The sequence below is a fragment of the Mesoplodon mirus genome, assembly GCF_964341445.2.
Source record: "Mesoplodon mirus genome assembly, chromosome: 5".
Classification (NCBI taxonomy): domain Eukaryota; kingdom Metazoa; phylum Chordata; class Mammalia; order Artiodactyla; family Ziphiidae; genus Mesoplodon; species Mesoplodon mirus.
In genome coordinates, this window is record NC_138980.1 from 59,364,391 (window position 1) to 59,384,407 (window position 20,017).

The 20,017-nt window shown below is 38.1% G+C and overlaps 1 long non-coding RNA gene and 1 pseudogene across 3 annotated transcripts in view; one reads left to right on the forward strand and one right to left on the reverse strand.

Annotated features, from left to right (window-relative positions):
• LOC309805198 overlaps nucleotides 1-20,017 on the forward strand; it is a 164,851-nt gene that overhangs the window by 32,895 nt on the left and 111,939 nt on the right. For both annotated transcript variants that reach the window (XR_014294235.1, XR_014294236.1), the window contains exon 3: nucleotides 15,481-15,557. This is a non-coding gene — a long non-coding RNA (uncharacterized lncRNA). The remainder of the gene's footprint in view (nucleotides 1-15,480; nucleotides 15,558-20,017) is intronic.
• Nucleotides 6,895-11,538, reverse strand: LOC309804408 (mortality factor 4-like protein 2; annotated as a pseudogene). Its single transcript has 2 exons — nucleotides 11,457-11,538; nucleotides 6,895-7,808 (listed from the first exon to the last, which is right to left on the reverse strand). The product of its transcript is annotated as a mortality factor 4-like protein 2 (transcript).

Here is a 20,017-nt window from a genome sequence, read left to right on the forward strand (position 1 = left end):
TTGGATTGAGAATGGAGTACAGGTAAAAGGACCCTGAACTGGGAAGGTGATCATCATTGTGAGTGGTTAGTCTAGTAAGTGATGCCAGGCCATATTCAGTATTCAATAAATATGGAATGAACAAAATAAGTGATATATTTTTAAATTCTTAAAATCTTTTATCAGTCAATATTCAATAAATATGGAATGGACAAATAAGTCATATATTTTTAAATTCTTAAAATCTTTTATCAGTCATAGATGACAATTGAGTCAATGTTGATTTCTACTAAATAAAGTAAGAATAGTCTATTGACTCAGGTCATGAATGGGCTGGTTTGTGCTGTTTTTCTTTTCTTTCTTTTCTTTTGAAAAGAGATTTTTTTTTTTTTTTTTTTTTTTTTTTTTGCGGTACGCAGGCCTCTCACTGCTGTGCCCTCTCCCGTTGCGGAGCACAGGCTCCGGACTCACAGCCTCAGCAGCCATGGCTCATGGGCCCAGCTGCTCTGCGGCATGTGAGATCCTCCCGGACCAGGGCTCGAACCCGTGTCCCCTGCATCGGCAGGCGGACTCTCAACCACTGCGCCACCAGGGAAGCCCAGAAAGAGATTTTTTTGCATCAAATCAGAAGCCAGATGATTTTCACTTCTCAGAGATCTCCCAGGAAGCTTTTTTATATAGTAAGGAAGTTGGTTTAGATGAATTTTATGGCCCACTCCAAAACTGAGATTATATGATTCAGTGATTTCATGATGGAGAAAGAGAAATGCTTTAGAACAAAAACAAAACAGACTTGCTCATTTTTGAGATGGAAGAATCTCAGAATTTCCTGGACACAGGGTCTTAGTTGAGATTCTAAAGATAAATGAATGTTCTAGTACCAAGTGGGGCTGTTGCTCCCATGATGCTGTAAGTGGCCAAGGGCAGTAAGGTGGAATCAACAGAGGTGATCTGCTATTATCAGCCTAGCCCATTTGATGTTTGCATTATATCCTGGCCAGATGTGTCATCTCTATTAAGAAATAGCTAATTCCCAGAACAGGACCCTAGAACAGGTTTAAAAGACTTAATGAATCATGGGAAAGAGTTCCTTGTAAATGATGATTACATAATATGACCTAAATTAATTCTACCCTACATTTGGATGGCGCATAAACAATTCCTAGTGCTTTCACATATGTTATTTGATTCACATGTAAGACTGAGTTGGGTATTACTATCCTCTCCAGTTTATAGAAGAGGAAAGTGGGTCTTAAATAAGTTAATAACTTGCCTAAGATATTAGAACTAGTAAATGTCTGAAGTAAGTCTTAGAGGCAGGTTCCTGGGTTCATTACTCATTTTCTGCAACAGTGCCATTTTCGTTCATTGATAAAGTGATCAGTATGGCTATCAGCAGCAGCTGTCTCAGCCCTTTACTCAAAGTCCTCATCAACTGGAAGCTTGCAGATCTGTCCCAGACTAGACACAAAGCAGAGGGATCCATTCATTGATCTTTGTTGACAAGGCTTAAGCAGTGATGCGTCCTCTACAGTAGAAAACGGCTTTCTTGAGAGCCCCACGTTTTGTGGTGCAAATGGAGCCTAGTGAGTGAACTAGCCAAATGTCTATTGTGAATATACTTACTCTTTTTTGGAAGTTGTTTATTCACATTTCTAAAGGAGAATATCACTGGCATCCTCAAGCACCAATATAAGGGTCCATGTGGATATCTTAAGAATCCCATGGTACAGAAGCTGGGCTGTCCCTCATGTTTTGACCATGATTGCTTTGTCTCCAAATAGGGCTAACCCTAAGAAGTCAAGTACAGTTTGATGTATCAAGAGCTAGTCACGCTCAGCGTCAAGGGGTATACTTAGCTAGTGATACCGTCAACTGCACTGACGTTGTCCAAAGGAAGGGCAGCATTTGCACTTCTCACTATGCCAAACATTAGGAAGTAACTTATCTCGAATCAATATTTCAACAAAACATTCTTCATTTATGGTGTTTGCTAAATGCGACAAGGAAATTCCTGGCAATGGAAAATGACAGTTTCAAAGAGTCATTCCATGGCTCTGTGACAATACCACTGGCAGCTACTCTTGCCTTTTGAGTTCAGGGGCTAGAAGACATTCTCTATAACACTAATGGACATAGTGCCTTCGGCCTGGAAAGGCTGTGCAACAGAGATCTCAAGTTTATCTCCCCGGAAATGAATAAAGACAGCCAGAATCTGTTCGGATGAGCTGCTGAGGGGATAGGGATTATGATGTTGTCTACAGAACATAGTGCAGCAGTGTTTGAGAGCTTGAGCTGTAGGGTCAAACAGAGCTCTCGTTGATCGTAACCCTACCATTTCCTATTCATGTTGGACAGCGTACCTGTCATCAGTAAACCTTATTTTTCTTAAGTGAAAAAAAAAAGCATATTCATTCATTAACTTATTGCCCTTTTTTTTTTGAGCTCCTATCATGCTTCAGAACTAAATTAGGTGCTAGACTTAGCGTGGTAAACATTATAAACACTTTCATTTATATTTATATAAATTTATTATTAGGGTTTTGTGAATTAAATGAGGTCACTATGTAAAGCACTTAGCATAGAGCCTATTTCATGGTTTTCTTCAAGTAATATTAGTAAACTCAGGAGGTACAAAAGAACTGTCTTTAAAATACTGAAAGGTTTCCCAATTAGACTTTTTATTTGAGGCTCCAAGGGCTATATTTAGGACAAGTGAGAGGGTAAATAATATGGGGTAGATCTAAGCTTGATAAAAATAAGTTTTGATACTAAGAGTTGCCCATTGTCTCAGGAAGGAGTGAGCTCCTTCCACTCAAGGGGACCCGGAAGAAACTGCATGAATATCTGTTAGGAATCCTGTAATGGCAATTCCTGCATTGAGTATGAGGATTGTATTTTTATATTTTACATATTTTTTAACAGTAACATTATACTTATTGAGTGCTTATTCTGTACCATATCATGAATATTCTAAGCACTTATCATTCATGAATTCATTTAATCCCTACAAAAATTGTATGAAATGGGTACAAACAGAATGCCAACATAACTAATGAGGAAGGAAATTGAGCCAGAGAAACTAAAAACTTGCCCAAGTTCAAGTAACTATCCAGTGATGGAGCTGGGGAGTCTCTGCAACTTTCTCCCAGTGCTCCTTTTGGTCAATCTCTGACATAAGGCCTCATTTTGTATCCAGTTGGTAACAGTAACAATACATGATACTTCGGAAGGAGAAATTCAGTCCCCATCCCTTAGGCTCCTCAGGCATTCCACTAGCATTCCTTAAGGATTTGCTTCAATATCATTCCATTGGTATTTAGCTTACCTGAAGATTCAGCAAGCTGATGTGTGCCTACCAGTGATTTCCTATTAGCCAGGTACCCTAAGCCTGTTTGATCAGGTTTTTTAATAGGACGTAAGCCTCTGCTTCATGGGCTAGTGGAAAAATACCGAACCCTCATTATGATTATGTTAATCTCCTGGGGGATTTTTCATCTCATACCTTGTTTCTGAGTCTAAGTGAAAAAAAACATTGCTTAGATGGATACTAGAAGTATGAAAGATGGTTCTTGCCTCCTGAAATGGCACTAGTGAAGGATATTTCAGGCTATAACTGAAGTCCTTTTTGTGGCAAGGAAATGACTTACTCTTTCCCACATGCATCTGTACTTTTATCGAAGTACAGAATTGCCTTCTCCATTGAAGTAATCCAAGTGCACTTTTCATAAGCTGCAAGATACTCAGTCCTGACTTGTATATTTCAGTAGCATGGCATAAAGTTTAGGAAAACTCTTTAGAACTGGTGTTCTCAGTGGGAAGCTTCCCCACTATCCCAGTGATTCATTAACACTGGTATATTCCCATTAATTTGTCTTCAACCCATTCATCTGTAGCCCCTTCTCTTTGGGAGAAGCAACAAGCAGCTAGCTTAAAGACTACGTTCTGGAGCCTATATTCCCTAAAGAGATTTTTTCCCTAAGAAAAAGGACATGTATAAACTTGTTGCCAAACATACAGAGGTATGTTTTACAACTGACATCTTAGACTTCAAGATATACATTGCCATATGCATCATGGAATAACTCCACCTCTGGCCTCCAGTGTTGTATGGCTTCAAGTCTGCTCTAGCTAGAGATCATCATGAAGAAGAGATTGGGAAATGTATGCCCCTGCTCCATGGAGATGAGATTTCTTTCCAAGAGGAATGTGCATTTTGATTAAGTATCTATTATTATTTCATTGTTCCCCCCAAACTAGGCGCTAGTATGGTGTTTTAGACTTTTAACTGAGACTTATTTCTTGGCCCCTTAACTTCTGCTACCCACTTGCTGACCACAACTTCACCTACTCTCCTGCACATGTGTCCCTGGTATACCTATGAAGAAAATGAAGCCACACATAGTCTTCTGCTGAGTCCTTGATCAGAATTCTTGACTCCTGCCTTTTCCTTACTACCTATATTCTTAGAAAAAGAAAAAAAAAAAGTTTGTAACCCAATGTATAAAGAAATGAAAGAGCACAGGGGAGGGCAGTGGGAGGGACAAATTAGGAGGTTGGGATTAAAATACACACTACTATATATAAAATAGATAACCAACAAGGACCTACTGTATAGCACAGGGAACTCTACTCAATATTTTGTAATAACCTAGAAGGGAAAAGAATCTGAAAAAGAACATATATACATATATATCTGAATCACTGTGCTGTATACCCGAAACTAACACAGCGTTTTAAATCAACTATACTTCAATTTAAATAAATAAATAAATACATGAAAGAGAAATGTATCTGCATTGAAGAGGGAATAGAAGATTCTGACTTGCTGGGCCTGCTTTTTCCTTATTGTGCTGTTTGGGCAACCCCAGAGGCTTCCAAGAGTTCCTTAGAATGCTGTTTGAGCTAAGGTTAAATAAAATGCAGAACTGTGGTTGTCTCTTGGAAGAGGAGGAGAGTCTGGGGGTAATTTTCTGGGGAGGTGGAAATATTCCATATCGTGAAAGGGTTGTGTTTTACCAAGGCATGTCCAGTTGTCAAAATAGTGCAGCTAAGATTTGTGATTTCAATTTATGTAAATTTTAACTAAAAGAAAAAAATAGTAAAATTAAAAGTGGTATGGGAAAAAAAAAGAATGCTGTTTGAGGACCACTGGTCTTCATGAGTGGTTCTTAAATGCTAGTACCTGGTTCAGATGAGACTTTTGGCCATTCTAAGACAACATGAGAAAAAATAAGAACCATTTAGTAATAAAAATAGTGCAAAATTACAACTGTTATTATATTTCATATTATGAAACAATTATGAAAGTGGATTATAATTTTTACCAATGTCTTTATAGAACAGAATTGGCAACCCTACATTAGTTTTCCTATTTTTTTCCCAGTTAAATTTTTTTAAGGTTACTGTTTATACTGGTCATTTTAGGAAGATGGGGGGGGGGGAAGAAACAAGAAAAATCAAAAATATTCTTACGGTATAACATTAAACAAATGGAACACAAAATTGTATTTATGATACTACTGCCCATATAGGAAACTCTATCTATATACAGATAAGTGATAAAATGATAGGCTTCCTAAAGATAATGGGTGATTTTTTTTGTCTTGGATTTATATTGTACTTTTTACTTTAATTTGCGATAGATAATTATGAAAAAAGAAATTTAACTGGTCTGTGATACCCAGAAGTCTCTGAATCACTGGATCAATATTTGAGGTCCTTTTTTTGACCAACATTTTCTGTCACAAGATGCCCTTGAGTCTTTGCTTTGCTTCTCGTGGGAATTTTCACAGAGAAAGCAGAAATATTCAGGCCATTGAGTAACATAATGCACTACTGCAAGCCTGCATCACTTTCTCTATAAAGTGGGCCTCTGTCTTGGGTTAGTTTCCTAGTCTACTTAGGACTGTTTTTGGAGAGGAGTCAGTCTCTGTCCTTGAGAAAAAAAGTGTCAAAGAGGCATGCAGATATTGGAGAAGAAGGAATGCATTAAAGGTAAACATGTTGATCCTTTTCACTTAGCAAATCTCAAATTCAGAGCCAGTTTATACCTGAGAGCATCTACTTTTTTTTCTCTTTTTCCTCCTTGTATTTTCTCTCTTTTGTCATATATCATACATGCAAGTGTATGTAATACACAGATACAGTTTAAAGAATAATAATATTAACAACCACAACACAAATGCTCATATATCTATCACACAGTATAAGAAATAGCACAAGCTGTATTTTTGAAATCTTTTATATCTTATATGAAATCCTATAAAATAAGTCTTTTATATGCCTCTTTCCTAATTTCCATTCTTTTTTTTTTACTTGCTTTGAAATTTAGAAACAAAGTTTATTTAAGATCTGAAATACAATTCCTAAAATATCAACTTCTCAGGAAAACCGTGGCTATACAGTAATGCATTGCCTCTATCATGTGCATTAGACTCAAATACAAAAACCATGAAAAAAACCCACCATCCTTCAACAATTTGAGCAGAGATAGAATGCCTAAGAAACAACAAAGACTTACAGAGGATGGGCTGTTTTACTTCAAGCACCATGAAAAAAGAGCACAGATGCATGGGTTTTCAGGTATATACATTAAGTTGAGCCTTTGTTACTAGGAATCAGGGCATCTTTTCATGTAGCATTAACACATATTAGAAAATTGTGTAGTGTCAAAGGGATAGAACCACCAGCATTCAAGCAGTGTTGTCAACTAGGCAATAAAATGTTCTAGTGAATGTTTCTTCTTTGTCGTAATTACTGCATACACTAGTAGCAACTTTGAAATGAGAACAGGAGCTTTCACTCCTTTTATTTTCTGTTTAGAACAAAACAGAAAACAAACTGAAACATAAACCCTGTTATACATGAACAGTCTTAAAGGGCACCAATTACATAAGAAAAAGACTAAGAACAAAAAGAGTGTTTACAGATACCAGACTTAACAGTGAGTGGACAGTAGACACTCAGAGGGCTTTGCGGTGGTACTCAGCAGAAACCACTTTATATTCACTGGCAGTAAACAGAGACGCAGCATTCTTTGCCACCAGATATTTTAGGAAATCACGAAGATAGCCCAACAATAATGCAAGGCTCTTCTCATCAAGGGGTGGGTATGCCAACACTGCTCCAGTTCTTACAAATAATCTCAATAGTTGTGGTGCCCCATAAACCTGGGACATCGGCACAACAGGGTGAGCCAAGAGGATTTCAGCATCCTGGGGCCTCTCAAATCTGTGGAGTAGCTGAGTGCCCAGCATCACATTGAAATACTCTTTTGTCCCTGCCACAACTTCATTAACTGCATACTCCTTATTATCAACATTTCCCTGTGATTTCTTACAATGTGTGTACTCTTCCAGAATGGCATCTACATTTTTCTCAGCAGGGCGTTGAAACAGCTGCTTCTGCCTGGTAACTAAGTCCCAGTCCTCAACAAGCCATGGTTTTAATTCTTCTGGCATCCTCGCTTTAACTTCCGTTCTATTCTTAAATGGCTCCTTACTTTGAGCAGTGGGGTCTGCCCGGGCCGTTTTCTTCTGAGGTGGCTGAGGTGCTTCACTGGTGCTGCCACCACCTCTGTCCCCAGGGGTCCTCTGTCCTTTCTTGTCTTCCTCACGGACCCTGAAGGGGGTTCTCTGCAGAGCGCTCCCCGCCATCTACCTGGGAGTGCTGATTCCAGATTTCTGCTGGGGACCAGCTGTCTTTTTTTCCTGAGGAGGCCCCCTTCATCTTACTTCTCTGCATGTTGCTTCTAGTTGGTTTTTTGAAGTTGTCTTCTTCTAAAGTTTGTTGTCCACGAGTTTGAGAACCCTGCTTTCTGGAACTCACTCAACACTGTGTTTATTGCAACCAGTAATCCTCTTCCTTCTTTCCCTTCCAAGAATCCTTGCATTCTTGGGATAAACCCCACTTGATCATGGTGTATGATCCTTTTAATGTGCTGTTGGATGCTGTTTGCTAGTATTTTGTTGAGGATTTTTGCATCTGTGTTCATCAGTGATATAGGCCTGTAGTTTTTGTGTGTGTATGACAGCTTTGTGTGGTTTTGGTATCAGGGTGATGGTGGCCTCGTAGAATGAGTTTGAGAGTGTTCCTCCCTCTGCTATATTTTGGAAGCGTTTGAGAAGGATAGGTGTTAGCTCTTCTCTAAGTGTTTGATAGAATTCGCCTGTGAAGCCATGTGGTCCTGGGCTTTTGTTTGTTGGAAGATTTTTAATCACAGTTTCAATTTCAGTGCTTGTCATTGGTCTATTCATACTTTCTATTTCTTCCCGGTTCATTCTTGGAAGGTTGTACTTTTCTGAGAATTTGTCCATTTCTTCCAGGTTGTCCATTTTATGGCATACATTTGCTTGTAGTAGTCTCTCATGATCCTTTGTATTTCTGCAGTGTCAGTTACTTCTTTTTCATTTCTAATTCTGTTGACTTGAGTCTTCTCCCTTTTTATCTTGATGAGTCTAGCTAATGGTTTATCAATTTTGTTTATCTTCTCAAAGACTAGCTTTTAGGTTTATTGATCTTTGCTATTGTTCCCTTCATTTCTTTTTCATTTATTTCTGATCTGATCTTTATTATTTCTTTCCTTCTGCTAACTTTGGGGGTTTTTTGTTCTCCTTTTTCTAATTGCTTTAGGTGTAAGTTTAAGGGGTTTTTTTGAGTTGTTTCTTGAGGTAGGATTGTATTGCTATAAACTTCTCTATTAGAACTGCTTTTACTGCATCCCATATGTGTTGGGTCATCTTGTTTTCATTGTCATTTGTTTCTAAGTATTTTTTGATTTCCTTTTTGATCTCTTCAGTGATCTCTTGGTTGTTTACTAGCATATTGTTTAGCCTCCTTGTGTTTGTATTTTTTACAGTTTTTTCCCTGTAATTGATATCTAGTCTCGTAGCGTTGTGGTTGGAAAAGATGCTTGATACAATTTCAATTTTCTTAAATTTACGAGGCTTGATTTGTGACCCAAGATATCTATCCTGGAGAATGTTCCCTGTGCACTTGAGAAGAAAGTGTATTCTGTTTTTTTTGGATGGAGTGTCCTATAAATTTCAATTAAGTCCATCTGGTCTAATGTGTCATTTAAAGCTATGTTTCCTTATTTATTTTCTGTTTGGATGATCTTCCATTGGTGAAAGTGGGGTGTTAAAGTCCCTTACTATTATTATGTTACTGTCGATTTCTCCTTTTATGGCTGTTAGTATTTGCCTTATGTATTGAGGCGCTCCTATGTTGGGTGCATAGATATTTACAATTGTTATATCTTCTTCTTGGATTGATCCTTTGGTCATTATGTCTTGTCCTTCCTTGTCTCTTGTTATAGTCTTTATTTTAAAGTGTATTTTGTCTGATATGAATATTGTTTCTCCACCTTTCTTTTGATTTCCATTTGCATGGAATATCTTTTTCCATCCCCTCACTTTCAGTCTGTATGTGTCCCTAGGTCTGAAGTGGGTCTCTTGTAGACAGCATATATACGGGTCTTGTTTTTGCATCCATTCAGCCAGTCTGTGTGTTGGTTGGAACATTTAATCCATTTATATTTAAGGTAATCCTTGATATGTATGTTCCTATTACCATTTTCTTAATTGTTTTAGGTTTGTTTTTGTAGGTCTTTTCCTTCTCTTGTGTTTCCTGCCTAGAGAAGTTCCTTTAGCATTTGCTGTAAAGCTGGTTTGGTGGTGCTGAATTCTCTTAACTTTTGCTTCTCTGTAAAGCTTTTGATTTCTTCATCGAATCTGAATGAGATCCTTGCTGGGTATAGTAATCTAGGTTGTAGGTTTTTCCCTTTCATCGCTTTAAATATATCTTGCCACTCCCTTCTGGCTTGCAGAGCTTCTGCTGAAAGATCAGCTGTTAACTTTATGGGGATTCCCTTGTATATTATTTGTTGCTTTTCCCTTGCTGCTTTTAATATTTTTTCTTTGTGTTTAATTTTTGTTTGTTTAATATGTGTCTCAGCATGTTTCTTTTGGGGTTTATCCTCTGTGGGACTCTCTGCACTTCCTGGACTTCATTGACTATTTCCTTTCACATGTTGGGGAAGTTTTTGACTATAATCTATTCAAATTTTTTTTCAGACCCTTTCTTTGTTTCTCCTTCTGGGATGCCTATAATTAGAATGTTGGTGTGCTTAATGTTGTCCCAGAGGTCTCTGAGACTGTCCTCCATTCTTTTCATTCTTTTTTCTTTATTCTGCTCTGCAGCAGTTATTTCCACCATTCTGTCTTCCTTCTCACTTATCTGTTCTTCTGCCTCAGTTATTCTGCTATTGATTCCTTCTAGAGTATTTTTAATTTCAGTTATTGTGTTGTTCATTATTGTTTGTTTGCTGTTTAGTTCTTCTAGGTCCTTGTTAAACATTTCTTGTTTTTTCTCTGTTCTGTTTCCAAGACTTTGGATCATCTTTACTATCATTACTCTGAATTGTTTTTCAGGTAGTTTGCCCATTTCCTCTTCATTTATTTGATCTTGTGGGTTTTTATCTTTCTCCTCTGCCTGTAAGATATTTCTCTGTCTTCTCATTTTGTTTAATTTACAGTATTTGAGGTCTCCTTTCCCTCGGCTGCAGGGTCGTAGTTCCTTTTGCTTCTGTTCTCTGCCCCTGGTGGTGAGGTTGGTCCAGTGGCTTGCGTAGGCTTCCTGATGGGAGGGACTGGTGCCTGTGTTCTGGTGGTAGAGCTGAGTCTTCCCTCTGATGAGCAGGGCCATGTCAGGTGGTGTGTTTGGGTTGTCTGCGAGCTTAGTATGACTTTAGGTAGTCTGTATGCTGATGGGTGGGTTTGTGTTCCTGTCTTCTTTGTTGTTTGGTGTGAGGCAACCAGCACTGGGAGCTGCTGGCAGTTGGGTGGTGCCTGGTCTTGGATTCAGTTAGAGGCCTCCATAAGAGCTCTCAGTGATTAATCTTCCCTGGGGCCAGGAATTCTGTAGTGGTCCAGTGTCCTGGACTCGGTGCTTCCACCCCAGAGCCTCAGGTTTGACTTCCAGTCAAGTACCCAAGACCCCACATGTCACTCATTCTGGCAATAAAGGGGATTAAAAAAAAAAAAAAGACTAACAAAAGCCCAGACAAATGGTAAGGCACTCTTAAAAATCTTAATTTTCTATGGACTCAGAGTTTCTTTTCTTAAGAAATTCTGAAAAGTTTTCATGATGTGTTCATATGGGTGTTTTGTTGAGGTGCGTTTTATAGCTCTGGCTTCCATTCCAGTCAGTGTTTCAGCTTAGCTTTTGTTCTCTGAGAGAGACAGGAATTACCTTTTCCAGAAGGACCAGTTTATTTGATGTAGTAATACATGCTTTGCTTAAATATGAGGAAGAACTAACTGGAAATGAAACAGAGTGAGATTTCTTAGAATTTGAGTAGGGAACAGGTTTTGGCAATGTATCAATGTTTAATTTTTTACTTTATTTTATTTGGGTATCTTTAAGATTTGATGGCAGTTTTGTTTTCATGTTACAAATGACAAGGGTTGACTAACGAGGTGGTGTTGCAAGAGATGACTGTAGAGGACAGGGATGTATGGGTAGTTCCAGGCCGTGGGTGTTCAGGGTAACCACCATCTCTGTCACTCTTTGGCAGCCTCTACAAAAACAGTCATTGCTCTCTATTATTTGTGTATCTGTGGATTTTATTTATAGGAACTTGAAGAAACCATTCAGAGCTTAGGTTGGTGCGGAATGCAAACAGATGCTATACATTTCAGTTGAATCAGGAGTTGACATCTGACTTCAGGGTTATCTGGGATAAGAATGCATGGTTTGCTTCCTTACTTGTTGATAGAAGTCAAATTCAATTAATTTTAGTTTAGTTCACTTAATTTGTAAAGCATTAATTGAACACGTGCAGCATGCCAGCTGTGAGCTCACAATATAGCAAAAGAGACAGATATTTTTAAAGCTAGTGAGAGTGTAATATGATGCATGCTAATCTAAGAGGACCGAATACATAGGAGGAGATTTTTAGAAAAGATAACACTGGGGCTGAATCTTTTTAATGAGTGGAAATTGGTGTTGGAAAAGTGGGAAAAATAAGTGTAGGAAGAGGGACCAGCATGTGCAAAACTGCAGAGTGCATGCAAGGTTCTGAGAGTGGTAAGCAGTCCATATCAAAATGTGGAATGGGGAGGGATGAGGTTGCAGAGTGAGGTGAGCAGTACCGACAGAGGTGTAGGTGGTGTCACTCACTAAAGCAGTTTTTGCAGGCAGATGACACGATGAGATCAGTGTTTTAGAAATATCACTTTGGAGGCAGTTGGAAAGTGGATTGTGAGGGGTGGCTCATAGAAGAGGCTTGGGAGGAAGAGTGGTTGAAAAATATGAACTGGCCAACAATTGCCGGTGTTTCTTATGTTCCGATCTTTTACTGTCATCTCTGCTTGGAATGATGCTTCTCACTTCTTAACGCCATGGGTACTGCCTCCCACTCTATCCCCATCACCACCCCTGCACCAGAGATCTTTATCTTTCCCTAATTAGCCAGTCTCAACCATACACACACGCACACACACACACACACACACATATACATATATATATATTTGGTATCTTTTTAATATTATTATTCCTATGTAATCTTAAAGCTTCATGAAGGAAGAATGACCTTTTATATTTGTTTTCTCATTGATGCATTTCTAGCATTTAACAAAGTGATGCATTTCTAGTGTCTAACAAAGTGTGGATATTTAATCAATATTTGGTGAAAAGATAAATGACATCTAAGTCAATATTTTCAATTTCTTTGAAGGGTTTCTTTGAGGAGTGCTTTTTAAAAAAACAAAAGAGAAAACAGAAGGAAATAATCACAACAAACACCAGGCTACTTGAATTCTTTGGAAATTAGCACAAGTCATTGTGGTGGACAGTCTTGGTACCTAAAGTTCTAATGGGTCTGTGAGATCAGAACACAGCTCGAATGGGCTTGACTCTAATTTCTTTCTCCCTCTTTGCAGAGATCACATAGTTAGATTTTTGTATGTTAAATGCTTATATAATGTGCCTCTGTTATAATCCAGTTGAGATGTTGCTTAATTTTGATTCAGTGTTACTAAACATATTTGTATAATATAACTTATATACAAAATGCTGTACTAAGCATGGCAAAGAATTTTTCCTCAGAACATAAGCTCTAGGAGGGCAAGACCAAATCTATTCTATTCACTATTGTATGCTACGAAGTCTAACCCAGACACAAAGTAGGCATTAATAGGTATGTGTTAATTGAATAGATGCACAAATAGATTAAAAAGTTTTGCAAGGCATACTCTCTGTTCTTTGGAACAAATAATATGATCTTTGGAACATACAATAATATGGTTTGGAGAATATATAATGTACTAGTGGGATAAGTTAAGTTTCAGGTCCTAAAACTGAGATCAAACCTCAAGGAAAGAAAAACATGGGAGACATCAACTAATTCATGGGAACTTACACAGCCTTCCTGGCCACATTTCCTAGACACGTTTTACAGACATGTTCTCTGGGAAAAAATAGAGAGCAGTCTCAATCCAGGGTAGCTTTCAACGTCTTAAACACAACGGACATACAGCAAAACAGTATTTCCTGATTGTTGTGCTTTAAGTCTCCCTCTTTATCTGTTCATGCTTCAGGAATACACCAGAACTAAGTTATGCACAGGGGATGTTTTCCTGGCCTGGGCAAGAAAAGTCATCAGCTTTAGGTCCTTTGATTTTTCTGGTTCCCACTACTGGTCTTACTGGGCCCCTTTTCCCCAGGATGTGGTCCTAAGGTTGTCTGTTAGACATTACCCCAAAATTAAACAAATCTAGAAGATGAAACTCCTAAATGAAGAGTCAGACGTATATTTATTTTACTTTATTCTACAAGAAAATCAAGACATAATAGTGACAAGATTAGGCAATATGGCATAGATTATATGGGAGAAGAAATGTGTCCCTTGTGAGCTGTAATCACAAGATAGATTCAACATTCTCCAAAATGTACAAATTTAAGTTTGCTGTTAGTTTTCCTGTGGAGAGAAAATAGCAATAAATGAGAAATGCTGAGGCCATAGGCATTTCATTAGCATCCAAACCTCACCAGTGAACCCATCAAAATGTAGCCAAGTCTCTCCATTTATTGATGTTTTTAAAAGGAGTGACTGCAATTTAGGGATATTTTAGCAAGTGGTGCTGATTACGTAAGGATGAGGCTCATAATACCTCCCTGAAAGCATATTTTAGTGGATTTATTTATGTTTATGTCCCTGAAAGCATATTTTAATGGATTTTTTATTTAAAGAAGACACACATAAGCCTTTTTTCATGAGAGTTCATAATTCTATTCATAATAAAAAAGAATCAAAACAATATGCCATATATATTAGATGCTTGTTCTCAGTCACGTTTATTTTGAAAATACTTAAAAGGAGCTATACGTTTCTATACACTCTAGTATATTATTCATCATTTTGTGGTTTTTGAACTGATACTGATATATCTTTTGGATGATTGCTTTGTAACCTTTAAACTACTTTCGGCTATTTGATTTTCTAATTTAATTTTATTGTACCTCCAACATATATTTTGTTGAGAAACCATACTCAGAAATGGAACAAGTTCTTTAGGTTTTCAGATAGTGTTTCCTTTTGTACCAATCATTAAGGAGTTCTAATATATCCAAACTTAGTTGTTGAAGCTGAACAATAAACATGGCTCATTCTAGCAGGTGTGGATTGGCATGCCTGGGAGGAGGGATGTTCCTTGTCCCTGAAAATAAACCAAGCGTAGACTGTGAGCCAAACTGGTGAATTTTTGTGGAAGGAGTTTAAGCAATAGGTTAGTAGGTGGAAGTTGAACTGGATGACCCTTAAGTTTCCTTCCAACTTAGAGATTCCAGGATTCTCTGATTCACTCTTACTGTCACAATATGTAGTGATACAGTAATACCAGGGACTCCCAAATCCTGTAAATTGCGACAGTTCTATTCATCAGAGTCAATGTGAGATGATTCACATATTCCTTATACCATAAACAACTTCTTCTACTTGAAGTACATTTGTCTTAACACATAATTATTAACCCTTAAATATAGAAAAGAAAACTATTTCAATACTTTCTTAACTTCATAACAAAAGTAGCAATCATGGCTGTAAGTTTTGCCATCAGATCCATGAATTGGTGCATATACAGCATAACAAACTCTCTCTTTTACTGGTGGTAACCTTTTATAATTACTACAGTCAATCTGGAAATACATGTAAAAAATCTTGAGTTCCTTAAACAAAATTTTTATTCTCAGGATTTAGGATTTTCCAAGCAAGTTCAGAAAGCTCTCAGTGCATTTGCTTCTTATTCCAATTGTCTGTCCTCATCTAACCCCTTTGAGATACATTAAATAAAAAGATTTTTTATATCACATATAAAATCATGAGTGATAAACTTCTTTATGGTAACTGGTAACTGAATCATAATTTATTTTAAAATAAAATCTTTTCCACCATACTGGTTGATGCATCAGTTCTCAACACACATGGCATTTTCACAGGTGCAGCCATTCCCACGGGATCCGTTTTCTACATGTCCTGCTACTTCTCTATCTGACTTAAAAAGTTCTATCTGAATGTAAGTATGAGATATATTATGATGTTAACTACTATAGTTATAAGAATTACTACATCTTAGCAATATTTACCGTTAATTATTGGTAACAAGGTACTTGATACGCGCTTCACCAGCACATAGACAGACAAATATGTTTTAACATTGTAGTTGAGAACCACTGTTCTCAATTCCTGGAGCAAAGCTAAGGTGATAAGCTGCCTGCAGGAACAAGTAGGCAATTACCAAGAAAGAATTTTCTAGGTTTTTCATCTCTGAGCAAATTGAAGAGTGTGGACATTAAAGTCAAACACATCGGAATTCAAATCCTGACTATACGACCCTGGGACAATTATTTTTCCTCTCTAAGCCTTACTTTCTTTACCTGCAAAATGAAGGTGATAACTGTATTGTAAGGTTAAAAGTAAAACATAGGTAACTGAGAAGATATGTGTGAAATGCTTAGCAGTACATGGCGTGGAAAATAATGAATAAATGATAGCTATTAATTTTATTCCTTGGCTTTACTTCCAAGTCTACAGTAACTCCAGTTCCATACAGAAGAGACTACATTTCCAGCTCCTTCTGTCCCAGAGTTTCAGACATAATATTTTTCTTTTTTTTTAATTAATTAATTTATTTATTTTTAAAATTTTTTTTATGCGGTACGCGGGCCTCTCACTGTTGTGGCCTCTCCCGTTGCGGAGCACAGGCTCCAGACGCGCAGGCTCAGTGGCCATGGCTCATGGGCCCAGCCGCTCCACTGCATGTGGGACCCTCCCAGACCGGGGCACGAACCCGCGTCCCCTGCATCGGCAGGCGGACTCTCAACCACTGCGCCACCAGGGAAGCCCTTAAATTTATTTTTTATTGAAGTATAGTTGATTTACAGTGTTGTGTTAGTTTCTGGTATACAGCAAACTGATTCGGTTACATAGATATTAAATATAGTTCCATGTGTATACAGTAGGACCTTGTTGTTTATTTATTCTATATATAATAGTTTGCATCTGCTGATCCCAAACTCCCAATCCATTCTTTCCCCCATCCTCCTTGGCAACCACAAGTCTGTTCTCTATGCCTGTGAGTCTGTTTCTGTTTCATAAATAAGTTCATTTGCAGACATGACATTTTTCTAGTGGTTAAATATCTCTACTTGGATAACCTGAAATATGCTCAAACTTAAAGTTGAATTCATCTTCTGCTTCAGATATGTTACATTAATTAATTCATCCATTCTTTGAGTTACTATACTCCATGAACCTCCTAAGGTTTAGGGCTGAGCTGAGAGCTGCCAATACAAAGATTACTAAGCATGACATGATGGCAGGGGACTTCAGAGGCTAGTGGAGCCTAGTGGAAAATGGAATTGCAGTGCCTCACGTTGGGCATATACCAGCATGACTTCACTTCTCCTTGCCTGCTCAAACCCCAGTGCCAGGATTTATGTCATACGCACAATCTGACCAGGCAACTACTAAGGCTTAATATTCATCAGCACCTTTCATTCTCTCACAGCTAATAAATCACGAAGGAAAGCTTGAACTCAGTCCTGACTCCAAATTTTATATTCTTCATCTCTTATTTTCTTTAACAGGGAAAACAAAAGACTCAAAGAAATGGAAGGAACTGCCTGGGCCTTCGGGGTCACGCAACTAAAAAGCAGTAAAGCTTGTCTAGAACCCCAATTGCCTGATGGCTAGCTTAAGTTTCTACTACCACACCTAGATTTTCTCAACAATAATAATTATTTAATATGAGTAATGAATAAAAGGTTAAATTAAAGTCTTTATTGTTTAAGATAGAGAACAAAGATGTGTGTGACCCATTTAAACATTTTAAGAGTCATGACTTGTACTTACTGAGCTTTACTATGTGTCAGGTACTGTGCTAAGCCCTTTTCAAACATTATGGCTTTAAGTTTCACAGTATTGTAAAATATGAGGCAAATGTTGTTTGCCATGGCCACATGATCAAAGAGCTAAAATTTAAGCCCCGGACCTTTTCACTCTGATGCTAGTGTCTAACCACTTTGTTCTACCACTTGCATTTAAGAAAGGCCCATCCACAGTGTTTTAAATAAAGCAATTTTTGAAACTTAAAACATAAATCTTCAAACATGTAGAAATTTAATTAATACACAGTGGCAAATACTTTTTTTTACTGATACTGGCTTTAAAATTACACAGAAGTAGTACTTTTATGTCGAGATGGGTGTACAGATCTTTTGATGGTGTTTGGTACATTCTACATCTGAAAGAAAGATAAAGACAGAAGAAAGTCAAACTCTGGAAGAACCTAATCTTATTAGAAAAAATAATCTTTGATTTCTTTCAGCCCTCAGCCTATCATAAAGATATAAGATTCACTTCAGGGCTGTGTGTATGAGCATAAAGATTGAAGCTCTTCACACAGAAATTTTTAGTTTCTTTTTTGGAGTGGGATTAGAGTGTAGCCCAAAGGATGAAACAGCTGCTATAATAATGATGAGTTTGTCCTGTTCTTTCCTACTTCATAGTCAGAACTTAGAAAATATTGAAAAGCACTAGTTTTATATGTTGGAAGTATCTCCTGTAATAAGCCTAGATGGCAGAAGTTGGACCAGCAGTTGAAAATTCTAGTGAGACAGACTTCAACTCAATAATGGAAGAAGAATGATAGTTCATGCTGCCAAATAATGGATTGAACTGTTTTATGATGACATGAGGTCCCAGTAAATACTGATGTTAAGTCCAAGCATCGTTTGGATGAATACTTCCCCAGAAAGTTACACGAAATGTTTGTAAGGGTAAGAATTTGGCTTTAGTTGACCATTTAGGTCCACTTGGCCCCTGAGATGATATAATTTAGTGATTTATTGGTGGAGACCAAAAAAATGCATTTCAAAAATCTTCTCTTATTATATTTAATGTGTATATTCCAGAATTATGTGGCAGAAGATGACGTGAGCTGTCAGTATCAGGGCAGGGGCAGAGTTAGGAGGGAGATAGTCAGTGAAGTTGGTTGTAAGCGCCAGAGCTGAGAGCAGGACAAATGCTGTTGCTCTCATGCTGCCGAAGTGGTCAAGGGCAGTCAGATGGAGAAAAAAGAAGTGACTTTCTGGTATCTGCCCAGCCCTGATGGTTTCTGCCTTATATATTGACAGGAGTTCTGCCTCAGTTGTGAAATAGCTATTTCCAGAAACAGAATTCTGGGAAGAGGTCAGAAACATCTACTAGGTATGGAAATCCTTTAATTGTGAAAGAGAGATGATTATGCATGACATTTTAATAGATAATCGGACCCGATAAAGTTGGCATTATTTCCTTACCTCTTTATGTACATAAAGGTTTGAGTGCTTTCACATCCATTACACAGCTTGATCTTCAGAACACATCTGACAGATGCTATCATTTTCTTTGTTCTACAGATGAGGGAATGAAGTCACAAGGAAGTTAAGTAATTTCACTCGCTTTACTACATATTCTTCGTTGCACTACTTTTTCCAGGAAGAGTCATCAGCATGGCAGCTTTATAGGTTTTAACATTTTCTCAGGTTCCTCTCCTCCCCTCCCCTCCCACACCAAAGGGGAAATGTTGGCAGTTGAGACCCCAGACTGGGCACAGAGCAAAGATATCAGGTTCCAAGTTTTGATTCAGCACAAACAAGCAATGATTCATGTTTTTTAGGAAGGGGATAATTTTCGCAAGAATCCCAAATTTGGGGGAGATGGTATAATGGGTGGAGCTGGTAAACTACCTCATTTACCTGCCAGATCTCTGGTGAAAGCATCTTTATCAAGGGCCCTTGGGAGGAGGACTTCCACAAAGCCAATAATAGTTATATGACCATCTTAACCAAGAACAGATCTAGTGGATGCAGTGGTTGGACTGTCCCTGAAATTTTGACTGTGATTTTCTGGTCCCCAAATGCAGGCTGATGGTTCAAGAATGAGATGTTAACTTTGCCCTGGCATGTAGTTACATACAGGGTCAGTGATATCTACTAATACAATAACTTTCAGTAGACAAGCCACTAGTCATTTGGTCATGATTTAAGTAAGCTTAATTGTGGGACTTCTCTGGTGGCGCAGTTGTTAAGACTCTGCACTCCTAATACAGGGGGCCCTGGTTCGATCCCTGGTCAGGGAACTAGATCCCACATGCATGTCGCAACTAAGTTTTCATGCCACAACTGAGGAGGCTGTGTGCTGCAAGTAAGGAGATGGTGAGCCACAACTAACAAGCCCATCTGCCACAACTAAGGAGCCCACCTACTGCAACTAAGGAGCCCGCCTGCCGCAACTAAGACCCAGCGCAACCAAATTAATAAATAAATATAAATAGATAAGCTTAATTGTGCTCTCATCAAACCATGCTTCACTTGAAGTCTTTGATAAAGGCTACAGGAACACGTTTTGGAATGTGCCAATTTCACATAGAGTGACTATGAGAAGACCTTGGGAGCAGCTCTTGCAGTTTTGGTAGACGGAGTTGGAAGACAC